Consider the following 13,579-nt stretch of genomic DNA (forward strand, 5'->3'; position numbering starts at 1 on the left):
GGAGGGGATGGAGAGGGTCCGGCAGATGGTGACGGGTCTGAACAGCTCTCAGGAGAGGAGAGGCTGAGAGGCGGGGTTGGTCTGGGGAAGACTGCGAGGGCATCTCATCGGTGGCTCTAAAAACCTCCAAGGGGTGCCCAGAGCAAGGTGCCAGCCTCTTTGGTGGGTGCCCCGCAGCAGGATGAGGAGCAATGGCCCTAAACACAAAACACGAGAAGTGTCACCTCAAGAACTTCACAGCGAGGGTGGCAGAGCTCCGGGACAGCTGCCCAAGGAGGGCGGGGGTCTCCCTCTCTGGGGACATCCCAAACCCACCTGAGGTGTTCAGTGTCCCTCTGGGGACATCCCAAACCCACCTGAGGTGTTCAGTGTCACCTGCGGTGCCCAAACCCCCAGGGCAGCCATGGAGGGCCCGTGAAATGAGGAATTTGTTGGAGCAAAGCTCACAGGGATTTTCTGTAGGGGAACCATCGCCACCATGGGTCTGGGTGGGAGGGAAGATAGGGATGGCTGGGAGGGTCCCCAGATGAGGAGCTGTCATTGATGGGACCAAAAAAGCAGGAACAGACCCGGAGCTAATGGAATTCAGCCCAAATTTATCCTGGGGGGGGGTAAGAAAATGCAAAAGGGGAGAAAAAAGAAGCAGGGAGCGAGGTTTAGTTTCTTCTTCATCGAGGAAAACCTCCTGTTAGGCCATGCCAGAAGTGAGCCAGTGGAGGGAGAGGCGCCAGAGGAAGCCTGGCAGACAGTAACAAGGTGAAATAAACAATGTATTTAAGCACCAGCATCCTTAAAGCGAAAGTGTTTTAGAGAAGAATCCTTTGATTTTGTACCCAGCAGCTACAGTTTCTGTTTTGCTCAGCTGACAGTAGGTTTTGGTAATATATCAGCGTGAAAATGGCCAGCACAGACACCCAGGGTTTGATATGGATATGTGAGGTAGGAAAAAGCACATCTTGACCACAAAGAGCATTTCCATTTGATTTACAACGTAAAGAAACATTTTCTCTATTCCCCAAACTGGCACTCGCTCCTTGTCATCCCAAAGGCACATAAATAAATAAATACCATTGGAAATTTGTTGTTGAATTGCTTATTTAGAAGGTTTTAAAGCACAATGTTATTATTTTTCTTTTTAAAAGCAACAAACAAACAGAAACGGCAACAAAACCACAGGGAGATGTTTTGTAGCGATTTTAGGTGTAATTCCCCACAAATGGCAGCAAATCAGTGGTAAACCCTCTGCAGAAATGCACTCTCAGAAAGGATGGTCTCCCATCCTTCCTGTTGAGTTAAAGTGAGGTGCTGTTGTTGGGCAGACCCTGGGAGCTGTCGCTCCAGGGTCACTGCAAGATGTTTGCATCCCTCAGACCATTCTGAGATCCTCAGCCACCCTGCTCCTTGGGTGTAGAGTGGATTGGCACCTCTCTGAAGGACAGGTATGCATTCCTGGAACCTTTAGGAAAAATCATTTGGCTCAGAACCAAGTCCAAAACACTGGGTTATAGTTTTGACCCGAAGCATAGATGACAAAAATGATAAATTTGCAAAACTCAGGCATTTTTCAGAGCACATGAATTCAGTGGGAGTAATACCACCAACTTCAAAGGGAGCAGGATTGAACCCTTAATGTACAGCACTAATGACTACAATCAAATAAACTCACTTTGCCTGGGCTTTCTACCACCTTTAGCCTCATTCTCTGTGTGTGCCAAAGGAGTGGACTCGGGGTGCTGCCATTTCAAATCTGTAGCACCCGTGCTAGATTGGTGAAAATATAAATAATGGTGCAGGGTGACAAGATTTGGGGAATCTGGTCCACTTGTTTCCAGAAATCAGTAAAGGAAGTGAAAAATTGAGAACGTTGAAGGATGAGATTATAGTCTTAGTGAAGCCTTCAGAAATATTTATACTTAATTTGGGCTGTTTGTGGCAACTGGTATTTTCTTATTTACTTGAGGGGCAGTCTGATTTGGTTAAAAATGAGTATGGAATAGCATCTTTTTGGGGAAACATAATCCTACAATTACATCTCTGTATCCTATTTATTTTATATTCTTTTTGCTGTGTCTGGAACACTGCACGGTGTCAGCAGTAGCTGCTTTGTCCCCTTTGGTTGGTTCTTTACCTGACTCACTCTCCATTTAGTTACAGAAGAGGATGCAAGGTATGATAACAACCTCCTATTTAACTCAAGTGAGTTTCTTTTGTTGGCTAATTTTCATTTGTGTTTACATCATTGACCATACTGCTCAGATTTGCAACCTTGGACTGTGAATACTTCTCTTTTCAGAGAGGAAAAATAAAAAGAAGAATCGTCTTTCTGATTGCGCATTCCATTTCAGAGGGATTAAAGTAAAAAAAAAAAAAAAAAAAAAAAAAGAATTTCAGTTCTGATCAACAACTACATCAACCCAAAATACACACAGAGGTCTTCTCCAGCCACAAGCTGGTGGTGTCGTGGTGTGAGTGCTGACCATCAGCATGCCTTGAAATGAACAGGTAATGTCCCAGAACACTGAGTTGGGGAAAAGGAGGATCTGGAAAAGGGGAGTGGCTGCATTTTTGCTTGAAATGCTCGATAAAGCTGTACCCTCACTTTATCTCTCCTCTTTAAAATCTGTGTATAGTTGGAGCATATTCCCTTCACGACCAAAGTATCTGATCAAATCCCAGCTTTGGTTTTGAGTTCAGGCTGGAGAAGGAAACTGGTTAAAAAAGCATAACCCCTCAGCAGAATATTGGTATAAAAGCAGGAATTTTTTTCTCAATAAATCACCAGGAATATTTTTTCCTACTTCTGCAGTAATCAAATGATGTAGCACAATGATCTGCACTGATGGAAGTGAGGCTAAGTTGTGAATGCTTTAGAAGATAATTCAGGAAAAGACTGAAACATGTGCCTAAATTTAAATAAGTAAGTACACTGGAATTTACATGTACCTAAAAATTAAGTATATGTTTAAATACATTGCTAAACTGGAGCCTAAGGGTATGGTTTAAAGTTAAGTCTAAACTAGTCTAGACAGTAGCTGTTGCTGAAAGTGATTATTCTTCTCCTGGCTGATTTCTCTGAAATGCCCATCCTGGAGTAAAACCAATACAGCTTGTTGACAATAACAGCTACTTCCTCAACAGCTTTGAAAAGCATCCATTTCCCATAAAAATGAAAGTAAAAGTCTCAGTTAATGCTAAAATCTACGGAGATGGGCTGGAGTCGGCTTTTGTGCTAACATGCAGCCCCTGTTTGATTTCACAAGCTCCAGCCTGTTGGAGACAGAACAGAGGGGAGCAGTTCTCACGCTGACTGGGATGCTTTTATTTCCTTTGCTCCTGGGCTCTTCCATCCTGCCAGGGATATCCAGGGGGAAGGGAACAGCAGGGAAAATGTGTCAGTGAAACCAAGCAGGCTGCAAAGCCAGTGAGAGCAGACAGGGTGCTTTGAGATGCTTGTCCCTCTTGGTGGGATGCAGGAGATGCTGGAGTTTTGGGATGCTCACCCCTTTTGGTGGGATGCAGGAGGTGCTGGAGTTTTGGGATGCTCACCCCTCTTGGTGGGATGCAGGAGGTGCTGGAGTTTTGGGATGCTCGCCCCTCTCAGTGGGATGCAGGAGGTGCTGGAGTTTTGGGATGCTCACCCCTCTCAGTGGGATGCAGGAGGTGCTGGAGTTTTGGGATGTTCACCCCTCTCAGTGGGATGCAGGAGGTGCTGGAGTTTTGGGATGTTCACCCCTCTGGGTGGGATGCAGGAGGTGCTGGAGTTTTGGGATGCTTACCCCTCTGGGTGGGATGCAGGAGGTGCTGGAGTTTTGGGATGCTCACTCCTTTCAGTGGGGTGCAGGAAATGCTGGAGTTCTGGGATGCTCACCCCTCTGGGTGGGATGCAGGAGATGTTGGAGTTTTGAGATGCTCACCCCTGCCTCCTGAAGTTCCTGACTGGAATTTTTCTGAAATAAGACCACAGAGGTTGAAGGGTGTTGACCTGACACAAAAGCACGTGTGGCCTCTTGGAAAGGCTGAGGCTTGCTGGACCCAGCCCAAGAGGTCTGGGCAGATGGGGGCAGATGATGCTCTCAGAGCTGTCTGTGTTCTAAAGGGTGGTGACAGCACACCTCAGTCTCTCACTGCACACACTGAAAGGCAGCAGGGGTCTGGGAAGCCCAGGTATCCTCCAGGCAGGTTTCTGTGGAAGGACTTGGGGGCCTGTGGATTTCCACCATGGACCATTTGTGCTGCCGCTCAGCACTTGGCTGCCTGCCTGCCTGTGAGGGCTTTGTGATAAGACCCTGAGCAAAGATCTAGCAGGTTTTTAATCAAATGTTTCCATTGGCTTTAATATGTTGTACCCATCAGATTAGGGTCACTCAGCAGAACGCCAGCCTTCCACACAGTGTCCCATTTATCCTTGTCCCTGCCATGTGCCCAGCTCTGCTCTGCTGACGTTGGTTCTGGTTGTGCAGTCCTGTTGTAGGGTTTTTTTTGGGTGGGGGAGTGGTGCAATTAGCCTGGTTGAAGCAACTAGGCCAAGGAACATCAAGCAGTAAAATAAAGTCTTGATGACATATTTGAACTCTTGGAGACCATGGGTTATCTGATCTGCAAGGTCACTGCTATTCTCTGGGAAAGTTTTAAAGAATCTGCTCCTGTTTCAAGCTTAAAGGGCCCTCCTTGCATTGTAGGGTGCGAGTATATGCAGTTGCTGAGTGTTTTAGGCTATTTAGTACCCGTGTTTTTATTTCCTTTTCTTTTAACTGCTCATCAAAAGCAAACAATACAGAATTCGTTTCAATGAACAGAAGGAAAAAGTGACTCCAGTAAGGCTCCTTCTGCTACCAGAGCTGAATGAAATGCAGAAAGGAAAATAACAATAATATGAAAATGAGAAACCTACAAAGAACTTAAAAAATTCCTTTTAATCATTTAAGCTGTCATCAGTAGCAGAAATAAGGAATTATATTTCAGACATGACTTATACCAGGCATGCTTTAAAAAGAAAAAGGCAAATTGATAGTGCCTGAAGAGTCTGTGCCTGGGAATAAAAAAGCGCAGAATTAAGCCCTTGGAAGCCAAGTGCCTTTTCCACCATTCAGTCTGCAGAAGAAATGATGGCCCTTGATCTTTAGCAGCTCTAACAGATGGACTTGGGGAAGCAGGGGGAAAATAACATCAGTGACAGTTTTGTGTTTCTGTATTTCTGAAAAGTCAAAATGTTAGGAGCTATTCTATTACAAAGATTCATTATGGGCATGATTGGCTTAACAGTGTTCTCCTGTAATACAGATCATAAAGTCCCGTCAGAACGGAATCAAATGCTAAAAATGTTGCATAATAACTTTCACAGACCATTAAGCTTTAAGGCTACAGCGTGGGAGTTTGTTACAAAGAGACCCTCTTAGAGCAGCAGATACTTTAAGTGAGAGGTATTTCCCACCCCGGGCTTTATTTGCTGCCAAGTCTGATTTCTGGCTGTGTTTATGTTCCTGCACGGGGGCTGGCTTAGCTTGGCAGTGGGGTTGCTGCAGTGGCACAAGCAGAGCTGTAGGAAGGGATTGGGCAGGCTGTTATTTTCCTTTCATGGGAAGCTGAATATGTAAACTGCTGGCCATTTCATCCTTGCTGGCTGTGGCAAAGCATCCCCCCTCTGTTTCCCTCCTATTATAGCAACAGCATTATTCAGCAGAATGAGGTTCCCCGTGTCTTTCATGCCTCTCTCTGTGCTTTTGGGTACAAGGATAATGCACTCCCTTGCCTCAGGGATTATGAATTCAGTGTCCTTAAGGAACATGCAGTTTATCTACAAAGCAATGCACTGCTTGTGCCATAAAAATCCCTTATCACCCGGTAGGAATATGGATTCAGATCCATCTGTTTGGCTCTCTGTAGGTATTGGGGTGTAAAGAAGGGATCCTATTGCCTTGCCATTGTCTCCTTGGGCTGGTTTTGCCCTGGTGTAATCCCATGAAGCTGCTTCTGACTCAGGTGGGAAATGATTCAGTGCATGGGCTTGATGAAGTTACAGTGATAGCAAAATGTGAGCTGCAGTCTCTGGTGGGGAAAATCTTTCATTTTGCATTGATAAAAAGTTTATGATTCATCACTGGCTTGATTACATTACCCTTTAATTAAGCTTGTAACTGCTGAAGAGTGGGGACTTGGCTATCTCTGATCATGGCGCTGCTGGTGTGATTTTATAGAACCATAGGATCATTTCGGCTGGAAAAATCATCAAGCCCAACTGTTAAAAAAGGTCTTGCAGTGCTTTCTCCTTACTGTAAGACTTCCCAGGAATTTAAGTCATATTACTCCCTGCTGATGCTTCCACAGTTGGAACGACCTCAGTGGAAAGCAAAAAATGCAGGTGAAAAAATGTGTTGGTTTGAAATCTTGGGATTTTCTTCCACAGGAAACTGCTGAGTCTAAGGATCTACAGCCCAGGCAGTTTATGGTAAACTTCCTCACACAGGATCCCCCTGCACCTCACAAACTCACCAAAAACACCACCTCAGAGTGCGTGGTGGGTCAGGACAGTTTCATCCTGAGCCACAGGAGCCAGTTCCACCTCTGCTGAGACACGTCCTAGGAAGGTCAGGACACAGAATGGCAAAGGGAGAAGTTTAGCTCTGAACATGGGAACCAGAGGAAAGGTGGGTGCTGTGCTTCAGGAGGGCTCCTCACAGAGCTGCTGGGAGCCTCAGCTGCTCTTGTCCTGAGGAGGATTTGGTGGCTGGGCTCAGTTTTAGGAATGGCCAAGGGACAGGGAGATGGAAAGGGACCAGGTGCCATCACAGGGCCTCAACCCACCTAAAAACCCAAACTTCCCCCACTTTCACAAGTCATGCGATGCCTGGAGGGACAATCAGTCCCCAGCCAGGACAGACTGAGACCTTTGATGGTATCAGCCTGAAGATAAGGAGCACAAGACTGATGTTGGTTTCACTGCTTGTCTTGCAGGCAGCCCCTGAGACATCCACCCTTTTACAAGTCACCAAATCACCCTGGGCAAAAGTCACTGCTAAGATTCACCCACTGGAAAGGCAGGAGTTGGAGAAGGGCAGGGATCAGGGCCCAGCTCTGTCCCCCTCTCTGAGCTCAGCATTTTGTGGGGCTGTGTCAGACAGCACTGCCAAACTTCCAATGCTCACTCCAGTGGAGCTGGCTGGAAACGTGGTCACAAACAGCTCTCCTCTGCTCCAGTGCATCTTCTTAGCAGGAAAACCAGATTCTCAGCTCAGAACAGGGTTTAGAAACCCTCTCTACCACCTTTGCTCCCAAGCTGAGGGAGCCCAACCAGCTCAGGGCCCTGGCTCCATTCATGGTGTGGTTATCTCGTGTGTCTGGCTCAGCTGATCAGGAGAAAGATGCAATTACACCCAGGTATGCAATTTTGGACTGGTTTAAATGATATCACACAATAATAGTAACGATAATGATGATAATACCTTATGCCATATGTGAGGAAAAATTAGCTATTGTCTCAGAAGGCGGGCAGCACAATGCAGTGTTACGTACTCAGGAGGGAGAATACAAGTTACTTCACTCATTTTCATCCCAGCCTAGGGCTTAAATCCGGGAGATAGAGCCATATGCATGAGAAATGTGGCACGAAGCACCGGGCTGGGCTGATAGGAGCTGCAGGCTCCCACACAGCCCACAGCACCAGGATAGCACTATCAGATGGAAGGGGGTGATACACAGCCTGGTGCAGCCTTGCAGCCTCAGCTGGGGATCTTTGCAATGGTTTCCCACATCACTTAACAGCTTGTTTAACCTATCATGATTAACCAGCAGGCTCTACAAGAATTTCCCACAATCAGTAAAAATGCAGCAGAAGGCCTGAAGGACCGCAGTGGAGGGCAAACACAAGGATGGACCCTCAGTGCGTGCTCATGCCTCTCCTGAAAAGTACCCACAGCTATCTGGGTTCCAAAGTGCTGTAAATTCATTGCTAATATTTTAGTTTCAGTCCTTTCCACATATATTGCAGCCAGGCTTAGGAAAAGCAGCAGAAATCTTGATAATTGAAGTCCTATTATGTGTATAGCTTTGCAAAGCCACAGTTTTTTCTCTTTCCACAAATAATCAGCTATCTCTCTGTGATTCTCAGAAAAAGACTTGATCATGAAGTGATTGCAGCGAGGTCTTTTACTTGAGTCTGAAGAGATTTCTGTAAAATGTGACAGATAATGCCTTGCCTGGTATGCCAACTTACTTTACATTAAGCTCACCTGGAGAAAGACAGCATGTTGGTTTTATGATGCTTTTCACCTCCTTTTTGCCATACACCTTCGCCTGTTTACTCCTTTGCAAAGTTTGGCAATTGGTAATGGATATGCCAGCCATGCAAGCTAGGAAGTTTCCCTCTCTGTTCTTAATTAAAACCATTGGTTTCTCCTCATTCTAATTGCAAACCGCTTTCTTGATCATGAAAATTTTAAATTTCCCTAAATAGCCATCCTGAGGTCTAAGTGAACACTAAACAAAAGTACAAAACTAAAAAACAAACAGAGAGGAAGTACAATGTGCAGAAATAACCCAAATGCAGAGCTTGTATTCTTTCAGGAGGAGCTGAGCACCCCTGAGAGCTGCTTGCATTGATAAAGTTGAGCAGTGGAGGTGCAGAAGCATCCTACAAGGCCCCTTTCAAACAGCCCCTGTCAAGCCTGCTTTCTTAGATCAAAGTCCAAAGCTTCACTTTATCAAGCCACAAAACTTTAGTCACAGAGATGCAGGAAGGAAGGGCTGGCAGATGAAGGTGACAGATTGTAGAAGTGCTTCTTAGATGAGAATTCTAGTTACTTAGTTCAGCTTAAATATTGCCTTTCCATAACTTAACTCCTGGAAACCCAAAAATATTATTCCTCCCAGAGAGCTGGCGCTGGGTACGTCAGCAGTGACGTAATATTGACAGACAAATACAGCAATTGTATTCACAAATGCTCTCCTTGCAGAGCAAAGAGCTTTGTGGCAGCACATGCCTGCTGCCAGCATGGCAGACTGCAGTGCAGTCAGTGCCTTGGATGCACTGGGAACACAAACAAAAATAGATTAGCTAACAACCAAAATTGTATTTATCTTGCTTGACAGGGCTCGCTCACTAGTGAGTCACTTTCTGATCTAATGGTGCTGCCATGCCGGGGATGTGGGCAATGGTGCTGCCCTGAGGAGCAGTTCCAGCAGCCCCAGAGCTGCAGAGCCAGCAGTGCTGGCCTGTCTGCGTGTGATCCCCATCCCCAGGAGATGCCAGGCAACATTCCCCGAGCTGGGAATGCCAGGGGCTTGGCCTCCTGGGGTATGCACAGCTCTCACGGGGCTTTGGCGGGAGCAGAGCTGGTTTTCCAGGCAGGATCACAGCTGAAGGACTGGCACAGCATCCTCCTGATGCTCTGCCCATGCTCTGCTGGCTGCAGCATCCCTCACCTCCAGAGTTTTGGGCGGGAAGAGCAAAATCCTTGCTCTGCCAACCCCAGGAGCACTGGGATGAAGCCGAAGGTCTCCTTCAGCCACTTTTCTGAACCTTGCCTTTATCTGCCCAGAGGTGAGCGCCTCCCAGATGCCAGCACAGGGCTCTACAGCAGCATCGCCAGAGCTCGGGACATGCCAGGATCCCAAGGATTTTCCCAGGAGCCTGGCTGGTTTTGCTGGCCACAGTCTGCCCCACCCACACCTGCGTTTCTTTGGGATCTATTTGTTGGTAATCAATGGGGATGGGCAGCAAAGTGTATCTCCCAGCATCGCTGCGTTGAGGATTAAAAGCGCCCCGCGTTCATAATGAGAGTAATTAACTTGTTTGAAAATAGTTGTCAACTTAATGTTGAATGAGGAAGCTTTGCGCTGAGGTCATTCGGGTTCCAGGTGAAAACGTGCTATGGAAGACAAGTATTCAAAGCAAGAATGGGCATGAATGTGATTGGGCTTGGTTCTGATCAAGTTTACATTTGTTTAAAGGCCCAGCCCAAAGCCTGTGAAAGTCATTTGGAATAAATCAGCTGGAGTCGATGGGATTACCCTGCTGTCGGCCCGGTATGGGTGAGATCAAACCCCAGATCATTATCTTTTTGTGGTTTTCCTTTCCGCACGCTGAGAGGGAGTCGGTGCGAAAAGGCATTGATTGTTTTGTAAAACATCCCTTGGATCGAGGGGGGTCCGCCTGCCCACAGGATATGGCCCATAAAGGCACCGGGATGGCGAGGATTCCTCCCTCTGCATGTGCTGCATCTGCTGGGCTTTGCTGCCAGGGGAAATCGGAGTTAACAGAGAGCCCAGCCAGGGGAAGACAAAACGCAGCACGGAAGGATCTGGCCACCTTGGTATCCTGCTCTTGCATCAGAACCAATTACTTAATTTCTCTTTAAAGTGATGTTTTCGTGGAGAACGAGTCCGTGGAAACACTGAACACCGGTAAGCCAGGAGAAGGGAAGGATGCAAACCTGCAGTTTTCCCATGGCCTGAAAATGACTCCCTCCCTGGCTTAGGGCAGCCACAGGTATGCTGTTAATTTTCAGTCCTCTTGCCAGAAGGCTATAAAATGTCTTTTCATCTTATGTTACATAAGTATCCAACAAATAAGAAGACTGTTATTACAAAGGCAACCACACTGAAAAAAAGGTTTCATTTACCCTGCATTAAAGACTTCTGATGTCTCTGTGGAACTTGTAGCTTGCCGAACAATGTTGGAGAGGAAAATCCATTGTTTTTTTTTTTTTTTTCCCAAAAAAGAAGCAAGTCTGAACCAACCGTGTGATAAACCTGCTGTTAATCATGGTGATAATTTGCTCTGGAAGATGATGAGCTTCTATATTCTTTCAGCGTCACAGGCAGCATTCTGGACAACAGTGCTAACAACAACAGAGTGCTAATATCAAACACTCTCTGATTAAACATTTCAGTGTTCCTACTGAACTAGACAGAAAAGGTCGATGCATGTCAGGAGTGAAAACTGAGCACACCTTAAGGCACAAAACCACAGCTGAGTCTGATGATGCTCAGGATTCAAGAGAAAGTGCTCAGCAGCAGCCACAGGAAAGGTCTTCAAAATCCTTGTGCTTCTTGTCATCAAGGAAATAATTCTGCTTGGCCTCACTGGGTGCTGAATGCTTTGCACTTTGCCCCGATTTTCTCCGGGATAATAAATAAAGTGTGGTTTTGTGCCAGTAGGGCAGACAGAGGGACAGTGAGGGAAAGCACAGGAGGCTGCCTCTGTGGAGGCGATTCAGCACACATCCAGCATACCTTCCAGCAATTCAGGCATTCTTCCTGAAGTTGCTTAGTTGTGTTGTACCCTTCTACATCTTCACAAATTGACTAGCATCAGGTATATTTGAAATATGTCCTAAGTCTGTTAACTTTCAGGCAGTAAGGCATCCTCACCTGCTCATTTCACAGGGGGAAAAAAAAACAAACCAAAAGCCCCAAACAATAGAAAGGTCCCTGTGTGTGTTGACATCCTGCTTGTGAACCAATATTTTCACAAGCAATAGGCTTGGAGAGACAGGCCAATCAATGGATATGAACTGATTTCCACTGAGCTAAAATTAGGCCCAGTATCCCGATGGAAGTTGTTACAATTAGCTACATAAACACACAAGCTCAGGTAATTAGTTTTGTAGTACCATGGTGCCTAGAGGTCACATCTGAGACTGAGAGACATCTATGCTAAGCCCTGAAAATGCATCCAGCCAGATACAGCCCTGATCTTGAGCAGCTTGCTGCTCATATAGACAAAAGGAACAAAGGACTGGGGACAGAAATCATTCTTTATTGCCTCCATGTCAGAAAAACTGGCCCAGAAAAATTGAATTGTCTTGCCCAACACTGTATAAGAATTATTTGGCAGGAATGAGAAGCAAATGGGGAACATCAGTATCCACTTCATGGGTCTGCCTGCCCTTTCTCTAGCACAAACTCCTTTTTTTCTTTTTTTTTTTTAATCCAGGCGGCTGTTCAGGCATAAGACAGTTCTGGTCTCTTGTTTCTTTACATTCCATTACTATTCTTTTCAAGCACAACAAGAGCTTTTGGTTTCTGAGGTCTTTGATGAGCCTGTGTCCTGTCCACCTCACCAGAGCGAAACACACCTCTGCTCCCTATTAAAATTAGGTTTCTTCAGCAAAATTTCAAGGCCTCAAATCATATGATCTGCCACATCTCTGCTGACTGCTTTCACTTGGTTCAAGAGCTCCTGCATATTCTTCCTTAAACCTAGGAGCCTAGCTTTGCCTCCTTTGTGTACACTTGGAAATCAGCTATGTGGAGAAATCTTGGCAAATCTCACTGCAAGGGGAGCAAATGTGTCTTGTAGACCTTATAGTGGCATCTTCAAGTGTTACAGACCTTTGGCCTCTCTCCCTCTATTGTCTCTCAACCTTGGTTCTTTTAAAATCAATGATAAAATGGTGATGGCTTTAATTTAATATAGAATTTCATCTTCTCCAGCAAAGCAGTGCATGGTTCTCAAAGTTTCTTTCCCCCTTTTTCTGCAGAGAACAAACCTGAGAAGAAAGCTGAAAATCTAAGGTTTCAAAAGTACTGTTCTTTAACCTCAGATTTGTGTTCCAGACTTTGATAGATTCATTTTGCAATCAATCAATTATCGTTCGGGTCTGAGGAGTTTTGAAAAATTGGCTTGAAATAAATTGTCTGTTCTTCTTGTAATCTTAACTGTGGAGGTATTTGTCATGATTCTGTAATGAAGAGTTCTGTTTCCAGCAGTTTAGCTATAAAATATGACTTCATGTGAATCATTGAGTCCATCTGGAACTGCAACAAGTCAATGTCTGTGCCATCTTCCTGGCCATGAAATTATTTTCTGCCTCTTTGCCAGGCTGAAAGTTCTAGGAAAGGTCCAAGTGACAAATTACAGAACAGTGCATCAAACAATATCTTTTTTCCCAGATAGTTACATGTCTGAAACAAAATTTTCCTTTGGGTAGCATGGATATATATTTGAATGCATGCTTATTTCCTAGCTCTGGAATATTTATTTACCTGAAATCCTGCAGCTGTAAGAACCATATTGTGAACTGAAGAGAAAGGTGGCTGAGAGAGTGAAGGAAAAACCAGTCCTCTGAAGCAAGAACGAGGTTTCCAACCGTGGAAAAGCCTTTAGAGACACAAGTGAGGTTTTGATCCCTGCTCCCAGTGTCATCCATCCTGGAAACCCTTCTGGTTTTATCCTCTCTAACAGGTCAGTGAGAGCAAGGTGGGAAACTGCGGCTTCCAAACAGGCGCCCACCACGCAGTGTTCTCAGCAGAACAGCCTGTGATTGCAAAGGGAAATCTAACACTGCCTCTGGAGCCCGTGCAAAATTCCTTCAGGTCCCAACACCTCTGCCTGTGCCAGTGGTTTGGTGCTCAGACCTGGAGCATGCAGCTGCCCACGATAACCCTAAAGCCAGGGGCCACTGCAGAGAGCCATGAATAAGAGATACTTTCCATTTCCAGCCCCGTGTCATATGAATGGAAATTATGCAACTTGCTCAGGCTGGTGCAGTGTGGGGCTGTGCACTTGAACAGGAACACAGGAGCTGTTTTCTGCTTCCTGTGTTTGAGAGCAGTGCAAGCACGATCCGGGGCCTTCTGC

The sequence above is a fragment of the Geospiza fortis genome, unplaced genomic scaffold (genome assembly GCF_000277835.1).
Source record: "Geospiza fortis unplaced genomic scaffold, GeoFor_1.0 scaffold590, whole genome shotgun sequence".
NCBI classification, from domain to species: Eukaryota; Metazoa; Chordata; class Aves; order Passeriformes; family Thraupidae; genus Geospiza; species Geospiza fortis.